Source organism: Chenopodium album, chromosome 19 (genome assembly GCF_948465745.1).
Source record: "Chenopodium album chromosome 19, dcCheAlbu1.1, whole genome shotgun sequence".
Lineage (NCBI taxonomy): Eukaryota > Viridiplantae > Streptophyta > Magnoliopsida > Caryophyllales > Amaranthaceae > Chenopodium > Chenopodium album.
In genome coordinates, this window is record NC_137852.1 from 15,289,089 (window position 1) to 15,305,282 (window position 16,194).

Consider the following 16,194-nt stretch of genomic DNA (forward strand, 5'->3'; position numbering starts at 1 on the left):
TGAGATTCCAAAACATGTTTGCTCATCCACATCCTCCACACTTCCCTCAAGTAATTCCTCATAGAAATTCATCTCCTTGCATGAAGCACCTACCTTGTCTTTGTTCAACAATACATTCTCAAGAGCATCGTTAGAAGTGAGCAAGTGCTCATGCATGGAAGACACAACAATATCAAGTGAATCAATCATCATACAATCACTACTAGAAAGTAGCTGAATTCCGACGGACTGCTTCCGACGGACCCAACATTCCGTCGGAAATATCGAATTTTTCGACGGATTTTAATTCCGTCGGATATTTCCGACGAATTCTAAAAATCCGTCGGAAATTTCCGACGGAATAAAAATCCGTCGTAATATATGAGCTTTCCGACGGATATTTCCGTAGGAAATTACTTTTTCCGACGGATTTTTAGTCCGTTGGAAATTTCCGACGGAAATTCCGTCGGAATGTTTTTTTTTTTTTTAAAAAAAATTTTTTTAAAAAAAAAAAAAAAAAAAAATTAACCCTAAAAACCCTAACACTCCTCTCTTTTCCGCCACTTCTCCTCCTTATCTTTCCTCTTCTCTCTCCTCCCTTCTCTTTCGTGCCTCTTCTCCGTCTCACTCCTCTGAATCTCACTCCCCTTCTCTTTCAATTCGTTCCCCTCTTCCCCGTTCTCACTCCTCTGAATCTCACTCCCCTTCTCTTTCAATTCGTTCTCACTCCTCTCTAAGAATCTCATTCCCCTTCTCTTTCAATTCGTTCTCACTCGTTCTCCTTCTCTATCAATTCGTTCTCACTCGTTCTCCTTCTCTATCTATCCTAACCACCGACATCAACAACGAACAACGAACAACACCAACATCAAAACCACCATCGCCGGCATCAACATCAACAATAACATTCATCTTTTTCGCCTTTACTCTCTCTCTTCATGCGTAAAACAAAGGTTTTTGGGTCAAATTCGACCATGAAAACTCTAGATCTAGAGTTTTTATGGTCGAATTTGGCCTCTTAAACCCAATTTCGAGGTTATGTGTGGTCTAATTAAGGTATGTATTTCGTTTTTTTCAATTTTGATGGTATTTGTTGTTTGTCGAATTTTATTTACAATTAATGGTGGTGGGTGGTGGCTGTTGGAGATCGTGTTTGGGGGCTTGGGGGTGGATTTTAATTTTTTTTCTTTTTTTTTGGTTAATTTCTGATGATTTTGGGTGGTGGCGGTGGTGATTTATGTGGGTGGTGGGGTGGTAGATCTGGTTAGGTAGGTGGTTGTGGTGGTGGTGGTTGTAGATGGGTAGTCTGATTAGGTAGGTGGCTGTGGCGGTGGTGATTTAAGTGGGTGGTGGGGTGGTAGATCTGGTTATGGTGTGGGCTGGTGATACGGTGGATGGGGTTGGGTGTGGGTGTGGTGAGGGTTTGGCTTGTTGTGTGAGGTAGGGATAGGTGGTGTGGGGTGACGGCTTGCGGCGGTGGTACGGGGTGGCTGTGCGTTTTTTTTTTGTTTTTTTAAAAGCATTTTCCGACGGAAATTCCGTAGGAAATTCACGACGGAATTCAGTCCGTCGGAAGTTTCCGACGGATTTTTCCGGCACCGGAATTACCTCCGTCGACGGAAAATTTCGTCGGAAATCCGTCGGAAAAGTGTTTCCGACGGAATTTCCGACGAAAAAGGTGCTTTTTCCTACAAAGCGTTTTCCGACAACCAGTTCCGACGGAATTTCCGTCGGAACCGTGTTTTCCGACGGATTTCAGGGTTGTTCCGACGGAATTTTTCCGTCGGAAATGGCCTGTTTTCTAGTAGTGAATTTTCCAAAGAAGAACATGGATATTTCATGCTTTCATTCAAATCAAATTCAATAACCTCTTCTCCCACCTTAAGGGAGATCTTAGCATTTCTCACATCAATCATGGCTCCCGAGGTAGCAAGAAAGGGTCTACCTAAAATGATCGGAATGGTGGCATCCTCACCCATTTCAAGAACAACAAAATCCACCAGAAACACAAACTTCCCCACCCTCAAAGGGACATCTTCTACTTTACCTTTTGGAAATTTGATAGACCTATCCGCTAATTGCAAGGTAATGTTAGAAGGTAGAAGTTCCCTTAACTCAAGTCTTTGATAAACCGAATATGGCATTAGGCTCACACTAGCTCCCAAGTCACATAAGGCATTATCAATTTGCATTTTGTTGATTGCACAAGGGATGGAGAAGTTTCCGGGGTCCTTCAACTTGGGTGGCATTTTGTTCATGATGATAGCAGTACAATTTTCGGTCAAATTGATGGTCTCCAAAACCTCACAAGTTCTTCTCCCACTCAAAATGTCCTTGAGGAATTTGGCATAGTTTGGCATTTGGTTGATCACATCGGTAAAAGGTAGAGAAAGGTGGAGTTGTTTTAGCATTTCAATAAATCTCCCAAATTGTTCATCCAATTTGTGTCTCATGAATTTTTGTGGGTAGGGGAGTTTGGGTCTCACAATCTCTTTCTCTACTCTCACCTCTCTAGGTGTCTCAACAACTACCTCATCCAATGATGCCCTTTTTTCCTCATCCTCAACCAAAATCTCCCTAGGAATCTCCTTATCTACACCATTCCTAGGCAATACCTCCTCAAGAACCTTTCCACTCCTAGTAACAATAGCATTCACGGGTTTCTTGGGGTCAAGGCCTTGGGAAGGTAAAGAAGAAGGGCTTGCATGATCTTTCAAGGCATTAGCAAGTTGAGAGATTTGGTTTTCAAGCATTTTATTGTGGGTCATCATAACATTGAATTTTTTATCGCTCACGGCCATGTATGTGTTCAACAACTTGGTTTGATTCTCAATTATCTCCTCCAAATTAGTCCTAGGTGAAGAAGGTTGAGAATAGGAACTTTCACCTTGAGTTTTTGGAACAAACCCGGGCGGGGGACCTCTTTGAGAATTATTTTGAAAATTACCCCGTCCTTGATTGTTCCAACTACTCCTATTTTGATTTTGGCCATAACTTTGATTATGGTTTCCACCACCTTGATTATGGTTACCACTACCTTGGTTATGATTTCCATAACCTTGGTTTTGGGTACCATAATTTTGGCCTTGATTACCATAATATTGGCCTTGATTTTGGCCACTATAACCTTGACTATTATAGCTACCACGAGAACCTTGGTTCCCTTGGTTTCTATAACCACCGCCTTGGTTATAGTTGTCAAAATTGCCTTGGCCTTGGATGTTCCTATTCCATTGACCCCTTTGATTATCAAACTGTTGACCATTATTATTTGACACATAATTCACATGTTCACTCTCATGGTTATCAAACTCATCAACACATTCATTAGGACAAACACTAGAATCATGATCATACGATCCACATGCATCACAAAACAAGCAACCCAAAGGCATATTATGCGAAGAGGGAGGGGGTTGAGAGTTAGAAGGAGTACCTCTCCCCTTAAATTGGGAGGGAAGATTAGAAGCTTGAGAAGAGGAAGAAGTGCTCTCCAACTTAGCTTTGATTGCGGTGACCTCCTTTCCTAAATTTATCATTTGAGAGGAAAGGTTGTTGATTGCATTGAGATGGTCCACCGAATACAATGAAGATTGTTTTCTTGAAGAGTCCCTCTCCCCATCTTGCCAATCCCTATAATAAGTCACCACATCCTCAATGATGTCCACAACTTCTTCTTCGGTTTTGTTCATGATAGGGCCCCCGGCCCCTCCATCAAGGCATGACTTGCCTTGGGGACTTAAACCGCCATAGAAGATTTGGATCACTTGGTATGTGGGGATTCCAAGATGAGGGCACTCCCTTTGATACTCTTTGAATCTCTCCCATGCTTCGTAAAGGCTTTCACTCGGCCTTTGCTTAAACCCTTGAATCAAGGCTCTTGCCTCCGCCGTCTTCTTTTGGGGGTAGAAGCAGGACAAGAAAGCCTTTGTGACATCGTCCCAAGTTCTCAAGGAGTTGGGCTTCACCTCCTTGTCTAGCCACTCCAAGGATCTTCCGATTATAGAGAAAGGGAACAACTTGAGGCGGATGAATTCTTGAGAAACCCCATTGACTTTAATGGTATTGCAATATTTTTCAAATTCTTTCAAATGGTTCAATGGGCTCTCATTCTTAGCCCCACTATATTGCCTTCTCTCGATCAAGGTGATCATTGCCGGACGGATTTCGAAGTCATTTGCCGGGGTAGTGGGAGGAGTTGTTCCACTTTCAAATCTATATGCCCCGGGCACTCCTAGCTCCTTCAAGGCTATACTAGGATGTTCACCCATTCCTTGTTCTTCTTGAATTTCTTCCTCACTTGAAGAGCTATAAGCCAAGGATCTATTATCCACTCTTCTTCTTGAAAGAATCCTCTCAATTTCCGGATCAAGGGGAACAAGGGGACGATCACGGGTTCTGTGCATGCAAAAACTCAAACAAAAATATTAGTAGCACGGCTACAAGTGTAGCCTAAAGAAACAAAATCTTTTTGTTTTTTTTTTAAAATGAAGTAGACTCAACAACAAAAGCTAAGCACCAATAGCATTCCCCAGCAACGGCGCCATTTTGACAAGGGGAAAATGCATGTCGTTTCCTACCCTTTCCCCTAGCCAAACTAAATTTGTAAACACCTAACAAACCATATATGAATATAGGGTAAGTTAAGGGTCGATCCCAAGGGAATGCAATGATGAAAACTAAAGTCTAAGTCAAGCTACCTCGGAGTCGAAAATGAGATATCGGTTGGTACTAAATGAACTAGATCAAAGGTCTAAACACTAGGGATATGGGTTCCACATGCAAAACCAATGATAATGCTAGATTAAAACTCAATCAATTAGTTCAAGTATTGCAATGGACAAACAATAGTAGCAATCAAGAGAGTTCAAATACTATCTCCTATAGGCCAATCTAGTGGTCACTATGAAAGGCAAACCAAGAAGAATCATAAACAAACTCAATCAATTAGAGCAACCTTTAAATCAATTGGTCATGTCATTAAGAGTTGCAATGCAATCTAGATTAATCTTATAGGGTGATCAATCCTAATCTAATCAATCTCATGCAAAACTATGTCAACCAAATTAATTGCAACAAATCAACCAATCAAGAGCATCAACTAGCATTTCCATTAATCAAACATGCTTCCCCCTTTCCCTAGCAACTAATCTACTCACTAATCATGATAAAATTCAAGAACAAATAACTAGAAATTGCATTGATCATCATTCTATATCAAAATCTAATAGAAATCAAAGTATTCAATATTATCAAAACTCAATTCCAAGAAAAACAAACATCAAGCAAAAGGATCAAATAACGAGTAAGTAAAGATGAAAGAAAGAAGAAAATCTCACTAAAATTGATGAAGAAATCCAAACTTGATTGATCAAATATTGAGTTACAAATCCAAAGCCAACAACTTCTCTCTATCTTCTCTCTAACTTCTCTCTCTAAAACTAAGCTAATGAAAATTATCAAAAAGTTAGATTCAAAAAGGAAATACAATTTTATTTATAAGCAAAGAAGAAAACGGCAGCTCCCGCAGTCTCTCCCGATAAACCCGCGCCCACGGAAAAATGGGTACGGAACCCTCCGCGGGCTGCCTGGGCAGTACCCGCGCCCGCGGCCTCAGGGGCCCGCGCCCGCGGCTTGATTACCCGCGCCCGCGGCGAAGTCCCCTACTCCCAAAGGCTGATCAGGGGAGCCGCGGTCTCTCTGAGTGGAGAGACCTCTCCAAAATGCCCGCGCCCGCGGAGAGACCGCGGGGCAACCGCGGCTAGTTCCTGCCAAGTTTTGGCAGTTTTGAACAAAAGAGCCCGCGCCCGCGGCTCGAAGTCCTGGGCCCGCGGCCTGGTGGAAAGCTATGGAGACCTCCCCGAGGTCTCTCCAAGGTCTCTCTAGGCCCTCTCTAGCCAAATGCTCCCTCCTTGCTTGATCATTAAGGTCCCGAATTGCATCCTTTGCCAAGGTGAATCTCACAATACCTACACAAGTAAACAAAGGAAAGAAATAAAACGGAAAAAGAGCAAAATAAAGGAAAAACACGATAAAACACGAGAAACATGAAGAAAGAGGAAAAAGGAGAAACTAAAGGAAAAAGGGCCAAAACTAAAAGAAGAAAGCAACAAAAGGGGAAAGAAATAACCTAAAAGACAACCTTATGAGTGCCATAAATGACACTCATCAGCCCCCAACCCCCTATTTGATGAAAATGCTCATGTTTGTAATGATGATGATGCCACTTTTGGTTGTACTTCTTCTTCTCTTGTTGAGCCTGAATCACCTACCCCGTTTGAATCTCTTATTGCTACCTTGGAAACTCAGATTAGGCATGTTGAGCTTCGTGATGATCTTGGGCCTACAAAAGAGTCGACTCTTAATTGTTTAAGAAGTCAATTGGAGATGATGAAAAAGAGTGAGGAGCGTCTTGAGGAGGGAAGAAGGAGAAATGAAGAGCTAGGAAGCCAATTGTCATCTTTGATGCTTATGTGTGAAAGTTACAAATCCAATGTGAGTGTTGAGGGTGATGATGGTAATTTCGAGCAACAAAGAGTGTGTGAGGATCCTATTGTCGAGCATAGGAGTGAAGGAGAGAGAGTTGAGAGTGATAATGAGTTTGATGAAATTTTAAGTCTAGACATCTATTCCTTTGTTGATTGTGATGAGTTTCAAGTGTATGAATGTGACTCTTCTATCCATGAGTATTTGGACTCGTTTGAGGTTATTACAAATGTGTTTGTTGAGTGCATAGGGAATAGGCATAGCCTTTTAAGCAAGTTCATTGATGATGCTTCATGGGAGAGAGATGATTTTGAAATTAATTTGCCTCCATTCATGCATGGTTTTGAGACTCTAGGTTTTAAGGAAGTTGAGGGAGCTATTGTTCATGAAGGTAGTGGAGGAGATTATGTGGTTCCTCTTGGGAGTTGGATGTTTGAGGGAGATCGTGATCATGAGTGTTCTTTTTTTCAGGATTCTATGATTGATTTTCATGCCCTCATTGGTGATGTGAGACCTTATGTTGAGGGAGTAGCTAACCCTTTGCCTATTTATCATACCCCTTTCTCTCAAAAGTTTAATCACATCCCTTATTGCCCTTTTTTTCTCCCTTCCTTTATTGGTAAGCCTATTGGGGTCCTTATGTCTATGAAGATTTGAATGTGGTTCATTTGTCTCCAATTTGAGAAAAGGGTGACGATGCCACCCAAAAATATTTTGAGGAGAATTTGCCTTCTTTTTCCTTTTCTTCCTCTTTTTCTTCTTCTTCTTATTTTGTTGAGTTTTCTTTTGATTCTTCTTCTTTCTCTTGGCATCTCTCTCCTCATAGGTGTGCACTATGCTTGTTGCATGCCTTTTTTTTGTCATGTGCACACATACTTTCTTATGAAATGTGTAGTAGTGCATTAGACAAGCTCTTGCGTGCGTTGAATTATTATTTTACTAGAGCGGTCAAGCTTGGACCTTAAGCAAGCCTTTCTCGGGAAGTAACCCGTGTTTTAGATTAGATTTTCCTTTTCTTTTTTAGAATAGATTTTTCTCTCATGAAAATGTTTGTGTGCCTTTTGCTAGGTACATAACTTGATATACTTTGGTGATTCGATTTGGATCAAGAATCAAGGAAGGTTGACTCCAATTTTTGCTAGCACATGGAAACAAGCTTCAATTCTTGGGAAATTAGTTATGAAAGGTTTAATTAGGTCATTTGCGGGTATTTACACCCACCTAATATCCGGTAATATCCTTCCTTGCTCTTTCTCTAGTGGATGATGACTTGTTGGACATATGTTGGTTGTTGGATTGATCTCCTTGTTTTCCCCTCCCATGGATTATATGATTTATGATTTGAGTGTAATGCCTCATTCAAGCTTGGGGGAGGGTATTCTATCATGTTTGGTGGGATGTTAACTCTTATGTGTTATGCACCTTTGTATATGCTTTTCCATGTTTCTTATATTTTGAAAAACTCCAAAAAGATTTTTGTTTCTATCAAGGCAAATTTGCAATGTGTTTTGTTTTGTTCTTGCTTTGGACATAATAACATTTGGACTTGTATAATTGAATGCTTTTCTTCTTAAATGGTAACGGTTTAAACGGTTTGAGGGTACGCTTGGTTGATTCTAGGATAAAGCATGCTAAGGTAGTTGGTTAGAACTAGTGGGAACATGAAACCGGATTCTACTTGTTTGAGGCATGTTTGGTAGTTGCTTCCTATAGTCGATTTGACGCAAATAGTGAGTTTTTGCTACATCCGTGTGAGTTCTTTGTTTTTCAAGCCATCTACCTATATTTGAATGAGCGGCATGGATCCTTGAGTTCTTGCGAACCTAATCTTGAAACTTGACTTATAGATCTTGAATCCGAGACCGACCATTTAGGGAGGACAAAGGCACATTTTTCGGGGTGGTATTTTTCATTTTTTAGGATAGTTCGTTTCTTTCTTTATTTTTGGGTTTACATTTGCCTTCTTGCAAGAATTTGAGCCTTATACCTTCTTTTCAAGCCACATCTTTAGATCTTTGGCCTTTTGTTTCATTCTCTTTCTTTTCTTGGTTTTTGTGAAGCAATTTATCATTCTTGATGGAGTTTGTGGTGGAGAAGTTGGAATGTTTGGTTTTTATGATAGCATGATTCTGTTATACTTTCTTTGTGAATAATGGAAAATGAGTATGAGTAAAAGCCGTCCTATATTATAAAAGGCATGGACAAATAAGTGCAAATTCGAAAAAGCCGTCCAATGTTAAAAGAGGCAAGGACAAAGCATTATTAAAAAAAAAAGAAAAAAAAAGTGAAAAATGAAAATTCAAAAAATATTTTGATGTGAGTTTTCTCTTTTTTTGAGCATTGAGGACAATGCTCCATTTATGGTTGGGGGGAAGCGTTCTCACGCTTTTTGTTTATATGTTTGTGGTTTATAGCTTTGAATAAGCTTGGGGGTGTGAGTATTTTTGTTTGGATTGGTGATTACTTGATTGTGTTTCTAAAGAAAGGCGCCCTCTTTGCTTCACTTTTAGGAAAACCACCAAATTTCAAATTTTTAGCCTACCTTCACCCTTATTGCCTTACGTTACAACCTTAGGGAAAGACCTTTTAACATAAATGGTTGAGTCACTCATCGGTGGAGAGGAATGTGAGTTTTAGGAATAGGGAGAAGGGATGCAAAAGTCAAGATGTCGAGTAGCCTAAAAATTCTCTTTTTGCGGTTCCTTCGTGGAATCATTGGGATGCTCATTTGAGGTCGATTTGAAGCTATTAGGAAGAACGCGGTAAGATCGTTTGGGATGAAAGTGGATTGTGAAAGCTAGTTCCTATGCTTAGCATATTTATGTTTCAATCAACCTTAGGTATCTTGGAACGTGCACTCCTTTACTAGTTTAGAAAGATTTGCATCCACTTATGCTTGTACATTTGCAAAATTCCTTTCATGAACATTTGTTTGCTTTTCTTGTATTTTTGTTTTCTTTTTCATGCTTTTCCTTGTTTGTATTATTATGAGAGTTATGGGTAAACTCTTAGGATACCCTTACGAGAGCATCACTCGTCCTCTAGGCGATATAGGGATTTAAATGGCTTGTCATTAGTTGCTAAAATTGACGGTGATTTTGATAGAGTCGTAAAAGTGTATTATGTTTTATAGATTAAACTCTTGATTTTATATCGACATTTGATGATTTAAGAGTATTATAAATATTTTCTTTCCCGGATACGAGATACTACTATTTTTATTTATTTGTTTGTAGGAAAGAAGAGTATGGTAGCAAAATGCATTTAGCCACTACTTGGATCAAAAGAAGCGGAGCTCATAAGACTAAATTAAGTCACATAATTTAAGCCCAACAATATTTGAGTGCAAATAGACTTATGGGCCTTGAGGTACTCCAAGGTTTCACTCAGCAAAGCAAAAGAAAATTGAGTGGGAAACTAAGAGTTTCATTCACTCGTAAACCATGGAGCGATTTGTGCGAGCATCAATCATAACAATAGAGAAGATAGAGATAGAATTGGATAATTATTGGAGCAAGATACCCGGAGCTGCTGAGAAGAATCGAAGACTAGTATCTTATCTTTCGGAGGGGAGTTTTTGGGAGTTATCAGATCCATATTTTTGGGGATTTTTCTGGGCTAGGTTTCACCAATAAATGGAGTAGTTTATCTGAAATAGAGGTAGGACATCTAGCAACGAACAGAGAGCAGCAAAGTGAAGAGCTTCATATAAGCAAGACGGACTAGAAGGCAACTCGGTTCATTTTGTGTTTACTCTGATCGATTTTCACTGGAAGATTTGGTACTGTATTTTTGTTTTCATTTTTTTCATTAAATTGTGAGTCATGGTTTATCGTGAAGTAGTAGTATTAATTTTGCTGTTGGAGAATAATAATGAAAGTCAATGCTTTCACTTTTCTTTCTTTGCTTGAATGCGACAGTATACTTAGTTAGTATACAATTCAATTTGCTAGATTAATTTAATTGTTAGTTCAATTTTCGTTTATTTGTTTTGTTAATTAGTTTGATTATGATTTTTATGCATTATATTATAGCTACCTCAATATTTGATATGTCAGGCTAAATTATTAGGGAGCTAGGGAAATTAATTATGCATTGGATATTGGATTGTGAGAATTGATATGTTGTAGTCCTTGGGTATTATGTTTATATTCTTAATTGGTTTGATAATCCGCTTGAATTACAAACTAGTTGATTATGTTTGAGACCGGCCATCTTTAGTATAATTTGTTAGTTTGACGACTAGAATTTTAGCTTGTGATCCGTAATTGTCCTAGCTAATACCATTAGTAGTAATTAGGTGTTTGATTGGTGACTAAAACTTGGCTCACACCTAAGATTATCAACCCTTTGAGTTGCACAAGTCCGAGCTTGTTAGACTCGTGGCTTAAGTTAACTACTTCTTTGTTATTAATGCGGCTAATTAATCGAGTCTAGAGATCTTGTTCTAGATTATTAGTTAGTTAGACAATATTCCGAGAGCTTGTTTGGTATATATGCAATTAAGGGAAGTTTTGAATGCTTGTTTGTGTTCCTTGGTTAACATTAAGATATAAATGTAATTCGTATAATTCGATGAGCAATAATTGATACTCCAATGCTATAATACATCTCCCGATTCCCTATTTCATTATTTTTTATCTTATCGTATTCTAATTTTTATTAGTTTACTTCTCCGTGCTTTATTTGTTATTTAGTCAGTAGTTTATTTATTAGATAATATCATTGTTTCTTCAAAACAGGGGTTTCTAACTTACACAAGTAATAATTTGATAATCCAATTCTCTGTGGGATCGACCCTAGCTTACCCTACTACATTTTAGGAGGTTTTAGTTAGGTTGATATTTGGTAGACACGCGACAGTCGTATCAGATTCCTACGAAAGTGAGTTAGTGTATATTCTCATCTCGTCTCATCTTTAGTTTGTTTTAATAAGCTCGTCATTTCCACTCCCTTGGTTTTGTTTTGCTCGAGGACAAGCAAAAGGTAAGGTTGGGGGTATTTGATGTGTGTCATTAATGGAACACATTTGACAAGCATTTAGGTCCTTTATATTCTCTTTTTATAGCTTTCATTCTTAACAAGTGCTTAGTTTTATGCTTTGTTGCTTGGTTTTACCTTTCTTCTCTTATTTTGTAGCTTTTGTGCATTTCGTTGGTTTTCTAGCTTTTTCTTCTTTATCTGCTCTATTTTCGTGGTTATAGGTATTGGATGAGGTTCGGGTTTTGATTTTGGTGATCCACTATGGTGGAAGAAGCTTTTGGATCAAGTTCATGGAATTTGGGAAGCTCAAGATGCAAAGAAGTGGAAGTTCCAAGTCATGGCTCTTCTCTTGTGCTCGCTTGCGGTGCTCCCTTCAAAGGAAGTGTGTGCCCTCAATATTAAGCCTTAGCTATTGCCACTCCTAGTGCCCATCACCATCATAAATCATGTGTGCACCCCTTGAGCTTGAAGAGTTGAAGATTCGAAGAAACCCAGCTGAGTGCGGCCGCACGCGCAGAAGGTGCGGCCGCACACGAAGGATGTGCGGCCGCACACCATGGTGGAGCGGGCGCACATCATGGTGGTGCGGGCGCACATCCTCTGTTTGTGGGATGTGGTTGTTGGTTAGAACTAGTGGGAACATGAAACCGGATTCTACTTGTTTGTGGCATGTTTGGTAGTTGCTTCCTATAGTCGATTTGACGCCAATAGTGAGTTTTTGCTACATCCGTGTGAGTTCTTTGTTTTTCAAGCCTTCTACCTATATTTAGCGGCATGGATCCATGAGTTCTTAGGTCTTGAAACTTGACTCATAGATCTTGAATCCGAGACCGACCATTTAGGGAGGACAAAGGCACATTTTTTGGGGTGGTATTTTTCATTTTTTAGGATAGTTCGTTTCTTTCTTTATTTTTTAGGACAAAGGCACAAACACACACTAGTGAAAAATTAACCTTCAGTAACACCCAAAAAGTGTTACATAAAGTGGTAAAAGTGTTATTAAAGACAATAGGTAACATTTTATTGGGTGATACTTCCGCCCATGTTCCCTAAGGTCTAATGTAACACTTTGGGTAACGTATGGTAACACTTTCAAAAGTGCTACTATAAACTCTCTTATGTAACACTTTTTTATATTATTAGTATCATTTTTAAAGTGTTACTTTTTATTTCTTAGGTAACACTTACTTATCTTTAGTAACATTTTTTAATCATATAGTAACACTTTATCCGACATTATGTAACACTTTTTCAAACTAATGTAGCACCTTTTTTATTATTAGGTAACACTTTTCAATCAGCTTTTAACATATAGTAGCACTTTATTTGACATTATGTATCACTTTTTGCAAACTAATGTAACACCGTATTAATTAATAGGTAAGATTTATTATTATTACGAAAAATATGCAATTTTATTATTTTAAATATAAAAATTATATTAACATATACAACAATCACATATGTGAAATTAACAAATACGATAGATAATAATTTGAATTGATATAATATCATGGTTCCATACAAAAAAACTATAGTATACCTAAAATAACTTGTAACTTTACACTGGCAATAAAAAAATTAAAAAAAAGGAGTATTCACAACAACGAGTAGTAGATCCAGCAGAGCCAAACTAGGAACAACAACAGATTCTCTAGCAAGGCAAAATGTATGTGCAGCAGCAACCCAATAGAGCAGAATGTGAAGTGGCATGGACAACACTATCGGCAATAGGAGGGCAGTAACATAACCTGTAGGAAGCCTGATAAAAACCTCAAGTGACTGAGTAGACCCTAGTGAGAGGAATATATGATGTGTAAATTTGTTTCCCTGCATCTCATCAGTCATCATAGTAGAAGTGAGTGAGTAGAAAAACCTGGAACCATTTTATAACTATTTCAAAATGGCCTAAAAAAGGAAGTAAATCAATTACTAAATAACTCCATATATACCACTTCTTACTAGGGTTTGCTTGTGCATATCGAAGTTGTCGAGCATCCACCATTAATCTTGCAACAAAAATAAAATAACCTCTGTTGTTAAGAATAGAAACACAACCCTGTTATAAAGGCCATTTTCAGAGCACCAGAATCAGAAAAACACGTTCAAATTTGACTAGTAGATTGCAGCTCAGCTATGTCAAGTTGCCTATTCTAATTTCTAAGGAGTGCAAGGAAAATGAATAAAAAAAAGCTAAAATTGACATGCTCCGTATTAAAGATCTCAGATTCCATGAATAACTGATACCTAAAATCAATCACAGTTTGCAAGAGAGTGACACTTCACTATAAAAGCTGATACACAACATCCATACTCCAACAAAAAGAATCAGAGTTACTTAAGCAAGTCAAGTAACTATATAAGCAATCGCATACCTGATAGTGTAATTTGAACTATTGGATCATACATTGATAGTGTAATTTGAGCTAGTACTAGTATTCGACTATTTGTGTGTTGCTTTTGAAAAAAGTTACAACAACTTCACCTACTTAAGATTTCAATGCGATCAGTGTTTGCGGATCACTCGTGAGAAAAGGGATAGGGAAGGCAAAGTACAAAAGAGCAATAAGGCTCCACCACAATGAAAGCATAATTTTGAGCTGCCAACAAACAGATAATGGAAAGGATAAATGAAATTCAATTTACTACAGAGAATTGGGCACAGAAAAACAATTACTGTAATTAAGATTACCATTCAGCTAACTCAAAGTGATCTTGATCATGTTTAAACTAAGAAAGAAAGTAAATAACTATTTGCTCTACTGGTGATTTATTTTCCTTGCTTCCTTATATTAAAGTACCTAGGTGGGTTGTGTGACGGTGGGTCGAATCATGCTGCCTAATATATACCTCCAGATCAAGTCTTGCCAAAATCATAACAGCAACCCAAATGATTTCTAATACATGCGACATTTCAAAACAAAATACTCAAGACCAAAGATACTGAAGTAAGGTAAAGAAAAGTCCCATATACCTACCCTCCTCACTTCAATCATATCAATAAAGGAATATAAAAGGAATATAAAAGCCCCCATGTCAACAAGTATAAACTTACTACATAAAGGAAAATCAAACCAAAACAGATGATACCACCTAAATAAAAAATTTAGTTGTGATTTTGTTAGATTTCATTACTATACTATTTTTTACTGACTTACACTATCTTATTAACAATAATTTCCGAAAGATTGAGATAACAAATACATAGAAAACTGACAATCAAGCTATCAAACCTGGAAAACTAGAACTTTCAAAAGTAGACCCGTCTGTCTCTTCGGAGACATCTGATAAGATAGATTAGCATGGCCCCTACGCAAGGATGACACGAACAAATCGAGAAAAAAAAGTAGACCTTCTAAAGTTAACACATCCTACTAAGTTAATCAAATTTAAGATTTCAAAACTAGTTTCAATTCTACACAACAATTTAGCACAAAAAACCAACTACCCAAGAATCAGAATAGATCAAACAATAAAATTTCACAATTCAACTCAATAATCTAACACATCAAAACTTTCACACAAACTCAAAATCATCATAAACTAAAAATTAATCAAATCAAAAAAGTTTAATACCTTTTTGATAAATAAAAAAGAAAAAAAAAAGAGAAGATCCAAAATCAGAACCATCTTTAATTATTATCAGGGCCAACAATAGGAGGCTGATGATAAGAAACCACTAAACCATATTTATTCTGTGACTCCATCATCATTCCATTGCCACCATTGCTAAACTGAGTATAATTATAATGATTATTACTATGATTATGATTATACTATAATTATGATGATTTGCTCAAACCCATCATAATTCACCATCCTGGCTCTGTGGAACTCTTAATCATCATCTTCATCCTCCTATTCGAACCCTAACCCAAAATTCGAACCCTAATCCTAACAAATTTATAGCAACAAGAAATAAAGAACAGCTAATTGCAATTAGCAAAGTAAAAAAAAAAAAAAAAAAAAGGAAATCCCCAATTCATAAAACTGTTGTTTATTTGTATCGAAAAATCAAAATAATAAGTAAATAAAAAAAAATCCCCAAAATAAAAACAATTCATAAATTAAAACAAATGAAGAATTCTAAATCGGGAAAAAAAAGCAAAAAACATACAATTGGAGGTGCGTGCTGATGGCACGGTTTATCAGGAGGGCAACAGAGATGATGGTGCAGCTTTCGAATGGTGGTTGCGCGACGTCGGCTTGAGCGAGGTGGTGAAAAAATTCTTCAACTTTGCTGCCGTGAAAATTGAAGGAGATGAGAAGTTGTAGTGGGAGGGAGGAGAGAGAAAATTGGTGGTGGTGGTGGGAAGGGAAGTGTTTGTGAGAAATGAGAAGGAGAGAGAAAACTAGTGATGGTGTTGGTGGTTTGAGTCACTTTGAGAGTTAAGGAACAGTATGTACTTTGGGTTAGGAAATACTCCAATAATTCAAGTGTGAATTCTCGTGAGATAATTTTAAAAAAAAGTGTGGTTTGAAATTAATTGGGTAGTTAAATATGTTTATATAAAGTAAGTTATTTTAATGATAGGGACCAAGACACAAAATACTAATGGGGAAAAAATATAGGGACACCTAAAATAGAAATTGGGGTAAAAGTAAGGGGACGCAGTCACGGAGTGAGTGCGAGTTAAGGGTAGCGGTTCATATTAAACCGGTACCTCTATAATAAGTTAAGGGTATTGGTTTTTGTAAACTATTACCTTTTGAGGCCGGATTTTTCGTTTTTCTGTGTTTAGACAA

At 37.8% G+C, this 16,194-nt stretch overlaps 1 long non-coding RNA gene, 1 other non-coding gene and 1 pseudogene across 4 annotated transcripts; 2 read left to right on the top strand and 1 right to left on the bottom strand.

The window, feature by feature from the left end:
- Positions 1-3,759: 3,759 nt before the first annotated feature.
- Positions 3,760-3,865, top strand: LOC145596262 (small nucleolar RNA R71). Its single transcript, XR_014103119.1, has one exon. It is a non-coding gene; the product is annotated as a small nucleolar RNA R71 (small nucleolar RNA).
- Positions 3,866-12,930: 9,065 nt separating this feature from the next.
- LOC145595000 (uncharacterized) lies at positions 12,931-15,735 on the bottom strand. Of its 3 annotated transcripts, none has more exons than XR_014102900.1 (2): positions 15,566-15,735; positions 12,931-13,457 (listed from the first exon to the last, which is right to left on the bottom strand). It is a non-coding gene; the product is annotated as an uncharacterized LOC145595000 (long non-coding RNA). The 3 variants fall into 3 exon arrangements; XR_014102899.1 differs by lacking the exon at positions 15,566-15,735 and adding an exon at positions 14,682-15,555; XR_014102901.1 differs by lacking the exon at positions 15,566-15,735 and adding an exon at positions 14,682-15,555 and having other exon boundaries at positions 12,931-13,481.
- On the top strand, positions 14,717-14,803 carry LOC145596205 (U6 spliceosomal RNA; annotated as a pseudogene).
- Positions 15,736-16,194: the final 459 nt, after the last annotated feature.